The 16,154-nt window shown below is 42.2% G+C and overlaps 1 protein-coding gene across 2 annotated transcripts in view; it reads left to right on the top strand.

Annotated features, from left to right (window-relative positions):
- Nucleotides 1–16,154, top strand: part of TPH2 (tryptophan hydroxylase 2) — a 95,336-nt gene that overhangs the window by 68,563 nt on the left and 10,619 nt on the right. The gene's annotated exons all lie outside the window — the stretch shown is intronic.

Here is a 16,154-nt window from a genome sequence, read left to right as displayed (position 1 = left end):
ATCCTACATATCAGTAATATCATGCAGTACTTGTTTTTCTCTGTCTGACTTATTTCACTTAGCATAATGCTCTCCAGGTCCATTTGTGTTACTACAACTGTCAGAATTTTCTTCTTTCTCATGACTGGATAATGTCTGAATAATGTTCCAATGGGGGAAAAAGTGTATATATACACTATATGTGTGTATATATACACATATACATAATATATGTGTATATATGTGTATACATATATCTTTATTCATCGATGGATGCTTAGCTTGTTTCCATATCTTGGCTATTTGAATAAAGGTTCAATAAACGAGGGAGTGCAGCTCTCTCTTAGAGATCCTGTTTTCATTTTCTCTAGATGTATACTCAGAAGTGGAATTGCTGGGCCATACGGTAGTTCTATTTTCTTTTTTTTTTTTTGAGAAATCTTCATTTTGTTTCCACAGTGGCCACACCAATTTACATTCTTACCAACAGTGCAAAAGAGTTCCCTCCTCTCCATTTCCTGGTCCATATTTGTTATCTCTTGTTGTTTTGATGGTAAAAGTTCCAGCTTTCTGAAACTTTAAAAGTTGCCTCCTAACCTTGTACTCAGGGGCAGGTCAAACCATCTCCTTGTGCCTCCAGTGTCTTCTTAACACAGTGACGCTCTCCTAGCCAGTGCTGCCTGGGGAGCACGTGGGCTGGCTGCCCCAGTGACTTTCGCCTTTACCTACGTCACACCCAGGCACCGGTACCCAAGACATTCTAACTGCCCCCAAAGAGCTGTATTATGATTTAAAGAATTTTAAAGTTGTTTCAAGACCTGGAGTTCTCTAGGTCTTCACCCAAAGCTAACGTCTTCCTGTGGCTTGAAAGCCCTGACGCGGAGCCCTTCTTACTTTTTCTCCTCCAAGTGAGCCACAGTGCATTCATCAAGCACAGAGGACTCTGTAGTCATTTAATTTCCACAAAGATGTACAAAAGGAGCTTTCTGGTTTAATGATAATGGGGTAGGCTCTCCAAATCTCAGATTTGTATTAACAGAAATATCTGTGGTGTAATTCCATTTGTAGCAAACGCAGACAGAGGATGGTTGGGAGGGTTTTTTTTTTTTTAATGAGGTAGAATAGCAGAGATAATATTATATCAAACTATAGGAATTTAATTACCCCATTCCACAAATGTCATTTTCATATAAAGGAGTCAAAAGGATTTCCACAGCTATTCTCCTGAAGGGCGACAGAAACACCCAGAGTGCGTTTAGTGGATGTAGAATGTGGTACTGTCGTGGGAGCCCTCACAGTGAATGGCAGCTCAAAGGAAAGGCAGCAGGAGGTTGAACGCACGGCGATTAAAAATCTCTTTGCTCCCTTCTTAGAAATATTGTAAGTTGCTTACAGTTTTATATGCTTGTCACAGTAGCGATGGGCATTTCTAGGATATTTCTGATGGGTGGATTTCATACTGGGGAAAGGTTTCCCAGAAAATGAAATGCTGTCACTTGAGGACTTAAATCCAAAGTAGGTGTGAGTAACAGGGCTGGGAGGGTTGGGGGAAGTAAATCACCCGGGGGCATCATCATTCTTTCCAGGGTCTGCAAGTCTGTCTCTGTAGGGTCCATAAAAAAAATCACTTGCTGAGCATGAGAGGTGAGGGCTGATGTAGGGGGATTTGGGGGCTCCCTTACTGAAAAGTCTTCACAAAAACCTTTGTGTCTCTTCCTTATTACAAAAGTGACACATATTCACTGTAGAAAAATTTTTTTTAAAAAAATAGATGCAGTAAGGAAAAGAATATAAAGATCATTTGCAACATCATGGCAGTGATAATACTGTTAACATTTGGTATATAGCCTTCTAATTTTCCTGAAAAGTCATTTTGCCGAGTCAAGTAAGAACTAAGTAAAAGGGAACCCTGGCTTGGGGAAAAGGAGCAACGGGTTGTTCATCCACTTATCAAAGCCTTAGGCTGTCAGGGGAGGCTTTGTCTTGTACATCAGTAGGAGAAAGCACAAACTGGAAGTACTCTAGAAATATGGGGTTTATGATTTCTTGCTCATATAAATTCTGGAGCGTTTTAGTGAACATCTTATGTGGCTAATGAGTTTAGTTTGCTTTTTCTTTTTATTTTGAGAAGTTAGCCAGCACAACTCTTTTTTTTTAAATTAGAAATTTGTTTCCGTACATATTTTAATTGTCAGCCTTTAGGTGCTGCATTAGTCTTGTCCCCATTAGTGAGCACTGCTTTTATCTAATCAATGGTCACCCTCCTGTTCTCTTTTTGAGTAAGGTCATAAGCATCTTTCCTCAGAACACTTGACCTCAGATAATCATGCTTGCAGGGAGTAAAGGGGAAAGCTGGAATGAGATAGAGTGAACCCTACTGTATAGGAAACTATTGGTTTTCCATGAGCATGTGCATCTTAGGGACCTGCTTGTGAGGCTGTAGTGTGGTGGGTAATTCAGAGTGCAGGCTTTATGGTCAAATGACCTGGGTTCGCATCTAGGCTCCATCACTTACTGGCTGTGTAACCTTGGATAAGTTAATTAACCTCTCTGTGCCCTAGTTTTTTATCTTCAAAACAAGAGCAACAATACTCTCAAGTCTTGTAGAACTGTTGAGGATCACTGAGATGATGCATTGTAAAGCTGCTTAGCACTGGGCTAAGTGTCCGATGAATGCTGGCTGGTGTATTTGACATGACTGTACTCTCAGATACCTAGGTGGCCACATCGTAAGACTCAAGGACAGGAAAGGCCCCTGTAGAGAATTTCTGTCTTCTGTGTGACCTTGGGTAGTTCTCTAACTTTCAGCAACTCAGGTTGTCTCTTCTGAAATGCAGGCTATGAAGTTTATATTACAAAGAGGTTTTAGATGGAGACAGCATACCACCTTGCAATATGAAGTGTTTTAACCATAAATAACAGAGGGAAGGCCTCCTCTAAAAGATGTCAAGCTTCTCCCTGGAGGTGGAGGAGGCCTCCCCTGAGTTAATTAGCTCACCTCCCTTCAGTGAACACAGAAAAAGGTAAGTGGCAGGAAACAGCTTGGGAAAACAAATGAATAAATATCGTTTGTGCCAGTGAGAGCACATGAAATATGAAACCCTGGCTAAACTCTTCAAGCAGATTAGGAGTGATGCTGTTCATTGATACGTGCAATCCTCCCTTAATAACTAAAGAAAGCAAGAAATTTGGGGTTTCAAATCTTGGCTGCTTCTCTTTATGAGTTCAAGTTGCTGAGAATTCAAGCCAGGTGTTTGCAGTTTGGCCGTAAGACGGCTGCATTAACATAACAGTATGCAAAGAAGCTGTTGGAAGACTTCCAAAAGATGTTGCTTGCTCTAGTTTCGATGCGTTTTTGGATGTGTCTCCATGTTGGTCACAGGAGTCCTATGCTGGTGTCTAATTAGCAAGGTTTGAAAGTTCTCTGTGATGAAACAAGGAAAGATACCTTTAAATGGCATACTTTAGATACATTTAAATGTTTAGCTTTCACAAAAACTTTTTTTTGGATGTTCACCTCAAATATAACTAAGAAGCCTTAGTTCTCCCCAGGTGAAAGTCAAGGCTATAATCAGCAAGAAAAGGAGCACTGGATTCTGCTTCTTTGCCACAGTGATCCAGCAAATGCATGACCTTGCTGGATTCCTACTGAATATCGTTTCCACAAGTCTGATAGAGTCAATTATGGCCCATGCATTCACTGATTCTGTAATATTTACTGAACCTCTATTATGTCTCAGGCACTGGTCACTACACTATGAAGCGGGTAGACATGGTCCTGCTTCTTGGGGACTTAGAGTCTGGTGAAAGATACTAATAAGTAAATGGGGATTTAAATATAACTTGATAAGTGCAAAGACAGGGGGAGGAGGGTGATTACAAGGTCAAATCCAGGGAATGGGATGAATGATCAAAGGTGGTTTCCTGGAGGAAGACTCAGTAGTCGAGTTGGTAATTTTTAATTTGCTGTTATATATGCTTACTGATAGAGCAGATGTTAATACTTTGGGGAAATTTTGCATCCCAATGAATTGTCTGCGTATCTGAAAGCTCCCTAGATTGGGTTGCAGGAGCTGTTGAGCTGTAAATAAGCCCATAATCTCCCACCCGGGAGGGATTTCTGTGTAGAATCGGAGCCCCGAGATGGGTTGAGTCAGCCATGAAGGTAACTATGGGCTTAATCACCTCAGAGCAGGGAACATCCTCCTAAGTTACAGTTCTTATACTGAATTAGCATTTGAGTCTCACTATGGCACTTCAGATGGGCAGGACTCAGGTTATTGTCCCCTAACACAGTCCCTGGTATCTGTAGGGTGCTGTATACACAGTTGGTGCTCAATAAAAAATTTGGCAAGGAAGGGAATCCTCATTTCATAAGTGAATCAAGGGAGGCTTGGATAAGTGAAAAGACTTGCCCAAGACCCTACAGTAAAATAATGACGGAGACTGAGCTGTTAGATTTTCTAAGTCCCGATCTGCTGCACCAAACCACTTCTTAGGAGTTGAGGATGTCAGGGCAAGGTGTGACCAAGTGTTTGGGGTCCGGAAGGCTGGTTATTATTCCCAAAGTGGGATTCAGACTCTTTAAGTCATGCTGCCCTCTAAAGAGATTACAAGTCAGCACCCTCTGTTCTGGCTAATGTCTATGGTGGGCAAGAAAACGATGTATTTAGCCTACACCTTGCTTAATTTAAAAAGTAAGCTGCATTTACATATCACAGGCTATCACATAACTATCCAAATTCCTAGCTTCTCTGAAGAAGATCAGCCTCTCTGGTGGTCGTCAGAGTGCCTTTACCCAAGGAGACAGTTGGCCAGAGCTGAGCTGCTGTCCCTGCCCATTGGGGTACCTGTTCCTGAACTGGGAAGTGAAATTTCATCTTCAGTCACCTGCCTGTCTTCCCTTAACTGAGTAGGAGACTTTACTGAGTAGGGGAAGGGAGGGAGAACAGAAGGACTGGGTTTTAGGCAGCAGCAAACATACCAGTCCACTTGGATGCCAAAACCAGAGAGTAAGTTTGGCAAAATAGCTTGTCACAAGATACCAGAAATATTTCATGTCATACCATTTTTTGCTCTCTCATGAATTCTCACTAATCTCTACCAAATTTATTTTGTGCCCATCAAATAATGCATTTACATCAATGTTAAGTAGATTGCTATAGTTTAGAGCAATGCTATGTAGTATTTAGTTTTGTGCTTCATCATATGACTTTTTAACATAAACATGATGTATTTTATTTCCAGCCCAGTCTCATTTATCATAGTCTCAGCTCTTCCGAGCTGGGCTAATTGCAGCGCTCTTTCCTCCCAGTAAGACTCGGAAGACTTGGCTTCCCTTTGCGACTGGCTTCAGTGTGAGATCCTCACTGGCTGCCGACAGGGCTGTGCTGTGTTCCTTGGCTGATCCAGAGGCTACAAACGAGATGAGAGCACCTACCCCAGTGCAAGCTCTAGAGGGATGGCTACAGGCAAGCTAGGCAGACCCTGACCTTTTCTGGTACACACCAAGCGCAACTGTCAAGAACATGGCATAAATTCTAGGGTCTGCAATGTTCAGTCACTGAGGACAGAGGGTGGGCAGTGTGGTAGAGTACAAACAACATGGACACTCGGGGTCAGGCACAACCAGTTCCCATGCGGCTTTGGCAGCCCTAACCTTGCCCAAGTTCTTCAACCAAATCTCAGTTACTCCCTCTGTTGAAGGGGGGACTTAGCACCGGCATGCAGTAAGAATGCCATAAATGTTAGTTATTCATTTTATTTTCTCTATTTGATACACAAGGAACCTAAGACTGGCTAAATAACTTTCCTAAGGTGAAGTAAAAGGCAGAGTCTGCCCTTGCACTCTGGTTTTTTCACTCCAGAGTCAGAACGCGCAAACCACCATGTTCTGTTACCTTCACGGTGCCTGCCTCTCGAGGTCTGAACATGATGTGAGGTGCTTAGCCCTGTGCTGGAGTGCAGGTTTCAGTAACCGGCTGTGATTATTGTTAGAGACAGGGGAGCTCAACAGAGCTGAAATGCTGTCTAGAGGTTCAATTACCTATGGACCCTCACTGTGACAGGGACCCCAATTCACAGGTAACTCTTTTCAGCCCCATTTACACATATAGATGGCAGTGTCAACTCTGAGGGTAAGATGATGATGGTAGTGGTGATGGTTAGTGACTAGAGAAGAAACACGACTTCATTAATAAAAACCTAAAATAGAAGATGCCTCAGTGCAATGGAGTGGCGAGAATGGCTCTCTCAGCCGAACATACCTTTCTTGTCAGTTCTGAGACATATGAGCGTCCTCCGGGATTCCTGGTCTTGCCTGGAAAGAAATAGGGGAGGAAGTGCAAGCTCTGTAGTCCCAATGTCTAGGAGGGTGTTGCTTTTCGTAATGCAGAGATAAAAATGAAACGACCCTCTAAAAGCAGTGGTGACTGCCCACAGCTTACTTGGAAGTCAGTAAAAACCTCATCTTTCATGCCAGCATTCAAGGGCTGACCTTTACAATCACCACATCTGGGGAGAATGTGTGATTTGATGCAGAACATTTTAGGGCATGCCAAAAAATGAATGGCCAAGGATGTGTTCATCAGTTTCCTTCTCCTTCAAGGAGCTCAGAATTGCTTAGGTTATAAAAATCAGTTCTTGGGCACTTCTGAATCTATAGCACTTGCTTAAATAGGTTTTCTGTGCAAAGTAGATTAAGCACATATATAAATGGGATGCTAATCTATGCACCTGGTATGAAACTGATGGGCGTGTGTATATGTGTGTCCTCAAAGTGAAGTCTAGCCATTTCAAGATAGCTAGTTATGTAATACGTTTAGCAAAGGGTCATTTGGAAAAGGATGGAATTGCTTTCAAAGGGGAGACACACGATGTGAATCACTTTGTTACAGAGATTTTGCATTGAGGCACATGTACTACATCTAGGGGCCAAGGAATAGTACTGATGAATATAAAGCCAGCCTTTGATTTGTAAAACTTGAAATGCCTGCAGGTCCAGAAAGCATTCAAAAGAAGCCTATTAGTATTCCTACTACCATTTTTAAAGAGCCGTGGAACTATGTGGAAAACAGAGTTAGACAAATGGTCATCTCACAAATTCATGTCCAGGTGAAATAGCGTCTGTCTGATCTCATGTGTCATCATCTGCTAAATGAAGGTCTGGGCAGTGGTGCCGAGAGAGACTCTTTGGAGCTGCTAACTCTGGGCAGCCTGGGCTGTGAGGCACCTCAGGGCCTGGATCTATCACAGTCAGACTCCTCTGTACCCCGACCAAGCACAGTTAGCATTTTCCCTGGCTAGTCTCCAGTTGGCTCCAACTTTCAGAAACAGCAAACTGAAAAACTTTCCTCCTGACATTTTCCGATGAGGATCCAGATGTCGGAATCAGTGGGTTTTCAGAGTTGCTGATTGTAGTAATGAAGGAGGCCAGAAGCCACTTAACTGCCAGGTGGTTTAGCTTCCGCAGGAGATACCTGCCAATCAACCTTCATCCTGGCGCCTGCTAGGAGTCTGGCTCCTCTCTCCCTCTAGCATGGAGGGTATTGGATGTTGTTGAGGTAGAGAGAGAGAGAGAGAGAGAGAGAGAGAGAGAGATATCAATGAACATATCTATTTCTGAAGCTGTAAGTGAAAATTGATTTGATGGGTACAGTAGAAAGATTTTCATCTTTTCAAAGCCTGTACTATTAGAAAATTTGCTGATGGTAGTAGTTACTGGTCCAGAAGATTGGCACTGACCCTGTTGGCTTGGCCCACTGGGAAACTTCTGGCTCAACCATTTCCTCTCTTCCTTCAATATTTGTAGAGTACCTGCTACATGTCAGGCAGGGCTATAGACCAGGCATTAAACAACAATAACAACAACAACAACAGACAAGTCATACCCTGTCCCTGACCTCAGGGAGTTCAGAGTCTGGTAGAGGGAGAGGCAAGAAGGCTGGCAATTTCAGGATGGCTCCATATGTGCTGGACGGAGCGTGAGAAGAAGAACACCTAACCTGGCACATGGGCAGCAACTGGCGATGGGCAGTGACAGGAACATTACAGACAGAAGAAGGTGTGTGCAAAGCCCTAGACGGGAAGCTGAAGAGAGTGTTGTCAGTCTGCACAATGGCAAGAAGTTCCCTGAGGGGTGGCGATAGGGAGGAGGAGGGCTGAGAGACAGGCCTGGGGAATGCAGGAGCTGGGTCACTGGGGGTCTTTTCTGCCTTACACAGAAGTTTGGACCTTTACTTTAGGGCAGTGGGGATGGGGAAGTTTTGTGATTGGGCTACCATATGGTCATTGTGACAGGCCATTGATCCTTGAGGGTGGAGTGCCTTACAGTGAGTCTTCTCGGGTTCTAGGGGTGGACCAACTCCTTGGGTAGCACTGATGGTAAGTGAATGCTGGTTACTGCTGCCAGTGCATGAGTGGGAGGAAGAGAATGAGGGATATTTTTTTCTTTTTAAACAAGAAAATACTGTAAAGCCTGGATGTAAAACCCAGTAAATATTAAATGATAAGTTAGGTGGTCTCTTTTGAAATTGAAAATGCTCTGAGATAAGAGGCAAGCCAAAGAAGGGGCACTGTTTCCTATACCTATAAAAGGTGTTTTAATTTATATTTGTTAAATTCCACACTAAGCTCTAGTTGAGGCTACAAAAGTACCAAAAGATATGGTTCTATACTCAAGAAAGGTGAGCCATATGGATGGGAAGACCACTTCCTTTCCTATAAAAGGTATAGGAAACAGTGTTAAGAACCACACAGAGAAACTCTGACTAAAACAGTGCAGCCGGAAATTGCCCATGTCAGTGTATTCTTCAATAAAAGTTGTTTTCTGCTGACACATTTTTTCTCCTGGGATACTCCTCTTATATTTGATGATCAATTTTCCACCAGGTTTGCCATAATGTTTCCTCAGAGCTTAAATTTTTATATTTTAATTCATAAGATGGCTGTTCTTAACCTAAGACAATATATGCTGTTTGCACAACTCAAGTCATTGTTTTCTGGCTGGCAAGACAAGTTACTCAAATCTCAACCCTCCTCTTTTCTCTACCTGTTCTTGTCTTGCTTTGAGGAGAGTCACTGGCCGGAGAGGCAGTCTCTACCTGTTCAAGTGGAGCCTGTGATCTGGCACATCTCATAGTTTGACTTAACTCAGCCTCCCCATGATGTACATTTTGGGATCTCTTAAGTCACCCCTCCCCCAACCCATTGACGTTACTATTTCCCTCTTGCCAAAGCCCTCCCAAGACTCCATTTACCTTTCAAAGTCCAACACAAACTTTGTACTCTTTGTGTTCTGAGATTGATAAGCATGCTATAATTTCAAGACAGAAAAGTTTGTGGTGGGGTAAAAACAGCAGAGGTTAGTTATTATTTTTATATTATTCTGGTCTTCCCATCCATATGGCTCACCTTTCTTGAGTATAGAACCATATCTTTTGGTACTTTTGTAGCCTCAACTAGAGCTTAGTGTGGAATTTAACAAATATAAATGAAAAGATTTTGATTATGTTGTGAACTGGCAAGAGCTGTGGTGATTTTCATTGAGAGGCTCGTGGTGAAATGAGTCTAGACCTCTAGGGGTAGCTGCAGTAGCGTAAAGCATTCAGCCAGCGGTACTTGGAATCTGTGCAGCCACTGGCCCCCATATCTATGCACACAGGAGGAGTGACTTCCTTTTGCTATGGGGAGGCTTCAAGAGTGGTGTGGGTGGTCTGTGATTACAGGTCAGCAGTAGCCCTAGGACTGCGGATGACCATTGTCTTTCAGTTGTAAGTTTCTAGAATTTTCTTTGCTCTTATGTCATGCAGGACTAGCTCAGGGCAAAATAATGAAGCATGCAGATCTCCCTGTCTGCTCTCCACTGAAGCCCAGTCCCAGAGAGCTTTCCCCACCAGTGCCCTCGCTCTGCAAACAAAGTACCGGGTTGTCATTGCCATTGCACCTAATGTGAACTGGCTCTATGTGAGAGTCTTGGGAGCATCTGCCATTTAAATAGTTAAAGAAATAACAAAAATTGATGTCTAGTGGGAAGTTTCCTGTCTTATGCTGTTTGAGTGATGGCTTAAGCAAGGCAGCTTCCATTTTTCATTTTTGTTTTCCAATTTTTGTTGACTTGTATCACCTTGATATTTCTGTCCTACAGCTTCCTGCTCAGCTCACCAGCCTCACTCTTCCAACCCTGTTATCATTTGTAATTTAATCGGGATTAAGAGAATTTTGGCCAGAGGTAGAAGATACTTGCTACTTGTAAACTGAATTGTGATGTAGCTAAAATTCAAACTCTAGTGTCTGGGGCTGACTGAAAGAAGGGTGAGCAGGGAGGGGACTTTGAATGGCCTCCATCTTGTAAACAATGGTTTGAGTGTATTCTCTGACGTTATTGGTTATTTGAGCATGGAACCCCTTTTGTGCGTTTTTATCCGCACTTATCAGGGGTACAGATGTCTGGTGTTAGAACATCTTTGAGTGTCATCCTTCCCTTATGGGAGTGACCCTTTTGTTGTGATGGGGGGTGGGGCAAACAGATCAGACACTTGTTAGACTTGTATGGGGCAGGGGTCTCCCTGCTTTACAGGTCTGCAGACTTTATTCGCTACATCGTGATATGGTGGTGGTGAGGGCGGGTGTGGGGTATGGAGCCCAGAAGTGGGCTGGGCTAGCGTGAGTGGCTGGGGACACATGTGGGTCTGAGCAATACCCATTTATCCCCAATCATGGATGCATTTCAGCATTTCAGCAACAGGAACTGCTGGGCCTGGGTGATGGCTGATAGTGGCCTGTATCCATACATGCACCTACTGGTGAGGAAAAAACCTGGGTTTGAAATTAGGAAACTGGAGCTTGACTCCTAGCTCTGCCAGCCACGTGTTGTGGATTTTGAGCAAATTACTTGACCTTTGAGCCTCAGTTTTCCCATCTATAAAATGGAAATAATAATTACTGTTCTATCTCAAGTTAGTAGTAAGACTACGTATATGAGAACACTTTATTAAACTGGGAAGTCTTCTGGCTAAGTTTATTGTCTTGATGTTTTAACATCGTTGTTGAGTTCTGTTGTCTGGTGATAACTTCAAGTATGGAAGTGTTTAGAGCTGTTTACCCAAATATATTTCTGTACTTTTTTAGTATACTTTTTGTATATTTTGCTTGTTCCTCTCTTATGTTAGGGTGTGGACTTGGAAGCTACATAAGTAAACTTCGTTGAATCATGTGCAAGATAAAAATAAATAGGGTCTGAGTAAGGGCCTGAGTGATTCTTTTATATGGAAAGTAAATAAAATTTAGTGCAACTCAGGGCTTTTTAAAACTCTCTTTCCTAGCTTCTTGCTTTCAAGATATGTGGGGAATGGAATTCTAAATGTGGTGTAATGTGTCAATTATTTTAAAATATCTACTACGAGTATGAAAAGATCAAATTTTTAGTGAAAGTGATATAGAAAATTTATCACACACTTAGGCATATATTTTTATTTTTAGAGAGATGGGAAGGGAGGGAAACAGAGAGGGAGAGAAACATCATTGTATGAGAGAGACATGGATGAATTGTCTCTTACATGTCCCCAACTACGGGACCTGGCCCACAACCCCAGGCATGTGCCCTGACTGGGAATCGAACCAGTGACCATTCAGTTCGCAGGTCAGCATTCAATCCACTGAGCCACACCAGTCAGGGCTCACTTAGGCATTAATTAAATGACATGGGTAGCCACTCTCTTGGAGAAAGTGAAAGAAGTAGGATACCTGGGATTCCTCCTAGAAGTTTGTGTACCATTTTAATACAGTTTAAGAATATAGCATGACTGTCAGGAAGAGATTGTTTTTACACTGTTTTTCATGGATTCAGGGGAAGTGGGAGGCAAAAGGATCCTTTAAGAGGAAAATTTCCTTTCCTTAAAGAGCTCTTTGAAAAAAACATTGTTCATCTCTTTAATTGGAATAGGTGCCTTAGCACGAGCTTCTGGTGCCCAACACCAAACATAAGAAAGATGTTGCATCCTGGGCTCCTGCGAATCACCACGTGGGACCAGTGTATATTTTACTGGAGTGTTCATTTTCTGTGAACCATGTTTGCTCAAGCTGTGACAGCTGCTGGTTTGGCTAGGCCAGAACTGACGTACGGGTGGTGCAGTACCACTAGTGATCTGACGATGGCAGCATTGGGCGACCTATCTCACTGTCCTTAGCACCTGCGGTGAGAGCAGTCCTGCAGCTTGTTCCACAGCGGTGTTTGGATTTCAGATTGTCACTCAGACTTTCTTCTGCTTAATGACTGTGTGTATGCAAATGACTTTGCTCTTTTCTGTGGAAGAGGTCCAATCTGTCATTATTGTTTTGGTTTTCAGTTAATGATTATATGTAATTATAATTCAAATAAAATATTTATAAATAATTACATGTAATTAGTGGTATATAAACCTTGGAATTCATGAACATCAGCTTTGATGAAAGGTACCCTTCAATTTGGGAGGTGTTAGTCTTACTATTATTATTTGTTTCTATTTAAAAGACATTAGTGGCCAAGAATCTGCAATTGTCTTTCACTGGTGTTTTTACAAGATTCAGGGTTTTTTTTGTTTGTCTGTCTGCTTTTTAAATAATAAGTAGGATATTTATTTGGTAAATCACTAGGGAATTATAGATCTCAACATCTGTAGGATCCTCTAAGGAAAACAAATGATATTTTTCTTTAAAATTTCAGAAACAGTTAGTTACCGTTGAATTCTGAAAGGTCATCAAGGGGTCACCCAGGTCAGTTCTAAGCAGGCTCTGCAGTTACCCCCAGACCGAAGACATGTGCGGTTGCCCTCTCCTCCCCATTAGTGACCACAACCAGGGCAGCATGCGTTTTGAGGTCTCTACCACTACTGAAAACAGAAAAAGGAAAATTATTCTGAGTCAGTCCGTAATTCAAATTTTGCCAATACCTGAGATTCAGGTATATTTTACCATTTTCTCTCTATCTGTTAGCCACATGTGGAGCTGCAAATGGAAAACGGTCTCAGAGCAACAGGTCTTAATTCCCTGGGCACAGTGGGCTGCAGAAGTAGTTTCTAGGCACCTTCTGTGGTTGAGGACCATAGGAAACCAAAGGGAAAGGTAGATAGAGGGAATGAGCAGATGGAGCTGGGTGAGGTCAGAGTTTTAGGAAGGACTCTCAGGCAAGGTATGGGGCCAAGAATGTTCCTAGTGATGAGGAGCAGAAGGCAGTGACTCTTTCCTCTGAGGTTGCCCTGATTCTAGAAGCATGTGGACTAAAGACACACTGGTAGACTTAGCTTTGAACCTTGAGTTGACTTGATGCAGACCTTTTAATTCTGCCTGAAATTGGATGGGATGTCAGATCTATGTGAAGGTCTATGTGAAGATCTGTGTAGCACACCAAATTTTCTTAGGGCTCCCTCAGCCTGTTTTGATTTGGGTCATGATCGTGACTACGCATTATGTAGGCACCGGTGTAGCATAAGGAAAATGCTCTTAGTAGGCTGATCTGAGTGCTCCTGTAAACGTCTCCGTATGTGTATTTTGCAGGCTTTAGAACATGACGACATCTCCCCCACCCCCACAAACACTTCTGTATGCAATGTTCAGGCTCCAAGAATTCAATTCATGTGCTATAAATGTGATGTAAGTTAAGGAAATCAGCTGAAGACAAACCAGGAAGATGCTATAAGGTTCTAATTTTCCTGTTTGACTTATACTTCTCCATTTTTTGGTTATAAGGGAAAATCATGCACCATTAATCTTTTACCTAGAAACTTTAAAATACTGAGCTCTAGATCTTTTCAATGTCACCACCTAGACTGGTCTTGAGTAAATCGCTTTACCTCCTTAAACTTGAGTTTTCCTTTTGATAAAATAGGAGGCTGAGCTTTGTCTTCTTGTTTTACAAGTGTATGATCACTCCTCTTCATTGTGCCCAGCAGCATTGTGTGAGTTTTTTTGGAGGACAGACTTGAGGGCGATATTTTAACTTTTCAAAACATATTTACATCTCTTAGTGTAGTTCTTCTTATGAGAGGCCTCTATGATATTCCTTCTCCAAATCCCCTGCTACCTTCGGCCCAAGTCTGTTTAAGTTACTCAACTTTCTTGTCTCTAGGCTGCCACTTCTTTCTGACTGGTTTCTTTGCTTTCACTCCTGCACCTCTACAATCTATTCTTTACCCATCATCAGCATGATCTTCTGAAAACTAAATCAGAACATGTCTCTCCACACCCAAAACCTTTCAGTGATTTCCCAGTGTCCTTGGAAATGCAAATCTACTCCTGCCTTAGGGCCTTTGCACTTTCTCTGCTGGGAACACTCTTTCCCCTAGATCAGCAATTTTCAACCTTTGTGCTTTGAGAATTTTTAAAACATGCAATAAGTGACTATCAGTCAGAGGAACTGGCCTCTTTTCCCTTAGATTGTCAAATAAAACAAGGACAACAGCCAGCACAACAATAGCAGTCTGGTGGGAATGAATCAAAATCATACCTATTTTTTTTGTCAGATTGACAAAATATAACATATATTGTCAGATTGACAAATGTAATATATTTTTTCGTGTGCCACAGATTTTTAGTAATGAGTTTATGAGTGCCACAGATGAAGAAGGTTGAAAATCGCTGCTCTAGATCTTTGCACAAAAGGCTGCTTTTCTAGCAGTTTAAATATTACTCCTTCAGAGAGGCCTTCCTTGGCCTCTCCATCTAAAATAGCTATGTCTTTTGCTTAATGTCTGACACGTTACATGGTTTTATTTATATAGCATATTCTACCTGAAATTATCCTGCATATTGATTTTTGTTGTTGCTATCGTTGTCTGTCTCATCTCAGTATAGCCTATATGCTTCATGGGAATGGGGGCTTGTTGCCTTCTTCGCTGCACATCCTTAGCAGCTAAAGCAGTCTAGCATATAATAGGTGCTCAAGGAGTATTTGTAGAATAAATGAATGAATGTCGTCGCAGGAAGGAAAACTGCATGCTAGAGAGGTTGTGCTCATGTAGCTAATTAAGAGTTGGGCCCAGACTAAACTCGGAGCTCCTCATGTTTCTTTCTTCCAGGTCATACTGCCACACAACAGACCTAATGAGAGATAATTCTTTCATTCACTACTTGTTTATTTATTCACCAGATGTTTATGGAGCTCTCATTATGTTTCAGACACTATGCTGTATCAGTGGTTCTCAACCAGGCGTGATGTTGCTCCCCTGGGAACATTTTTCAATGCGTAGTGTCATTTGTGGTTGTTACAGCTGGGGTGGGGGGTGCCACTGGCATCTAGTAGGTAGAGGCCAGTAAATATTCCATGACATGCTGGACCCCCCCACCCCCCTCCAGTAGAGAATTATTCAGCCTACAATGCCAGTAATGCTGAGCTTGGGAAACCCTGTTCTAGATGAACAGACTGCTACCTGTTCCCATGGAGTTTATAATTTATGGTAGGAAGACAGGTGACAAATAGTACACACCATACAAAAGTAAATTGAAGACCATGTCCGAAAGTGGTATGATGGAAGAGAAAGAAAAGTCAGGACAGAGGAGGCTGGGGGGTACCGCAGGTGATGGGGGTGGGAAGGGCTGTACTCTGAGCTTCCTTGAGAGGTGAACCAGGAAAAGAGAATCTGCCTCTGGGGTTTTAGCTCCGTGACCTGGACTAATTGGTCCTTTGGGTCCAGCCCGGTGCTGCAGGACATCAGCCCACTCAACCCAGATCACCCTCACTCTGGAAAAACGTGAAGCTCTCCTGAACTGAGGGGCCTGTTAACCTCCACATAAAAATAGAGCAAACTGCCATGGGCAAGAAACATTAATTTCTGCCCCTTTTAAGGAGTGTTTAAATTTTCCTCTTTCTCAACACTTCAGCACACTATGATCACTAATGCAGGATAGTGTTAATTTGATGCAAGTTTTATTGCTCATTGTCAGCTTCTCACTTTTCTCTCAAAACAAAAATGGTGTGATTTAAGCCTCTCTCAAGGGCATTGTGAGTTTTTAGTGTGCAGAGGTTTCTGTCTGTCTAGGTTAATTTCCTCAACTCAACAGAAATAATTGTAGATTTTAATATCTTGGGAGAGCTGTAATATCTAATAGTTGAAGCTGATAAAACTCAGGTCAATGAAATGGTTCTTATGATTATATATATTTATATACGTATTTATTTATACACATATATACATTGTGTATGT

This window comes from Phyllostomus hastatus, unplaced genomic scaffold (genome assembly GCF_019186645.2).
Source record: "Phyllostomus hastatus isolate PE091 unplaced genomic scaffold, TTU_PhHast_1.1 phas_scaffold_93, whole genome shotgun sequence".
In the NCBI taxonomy this organism is placed as follows: Eukaryota; Metazoa; Chordata; class Mammalia; order Chiroptera; family Phyllostomidae; genus Phyllostomus; species Phyllostomus hastatus.
This window is presented reverse-complemented; position numbering and strand designations above follow the sequence as displayed.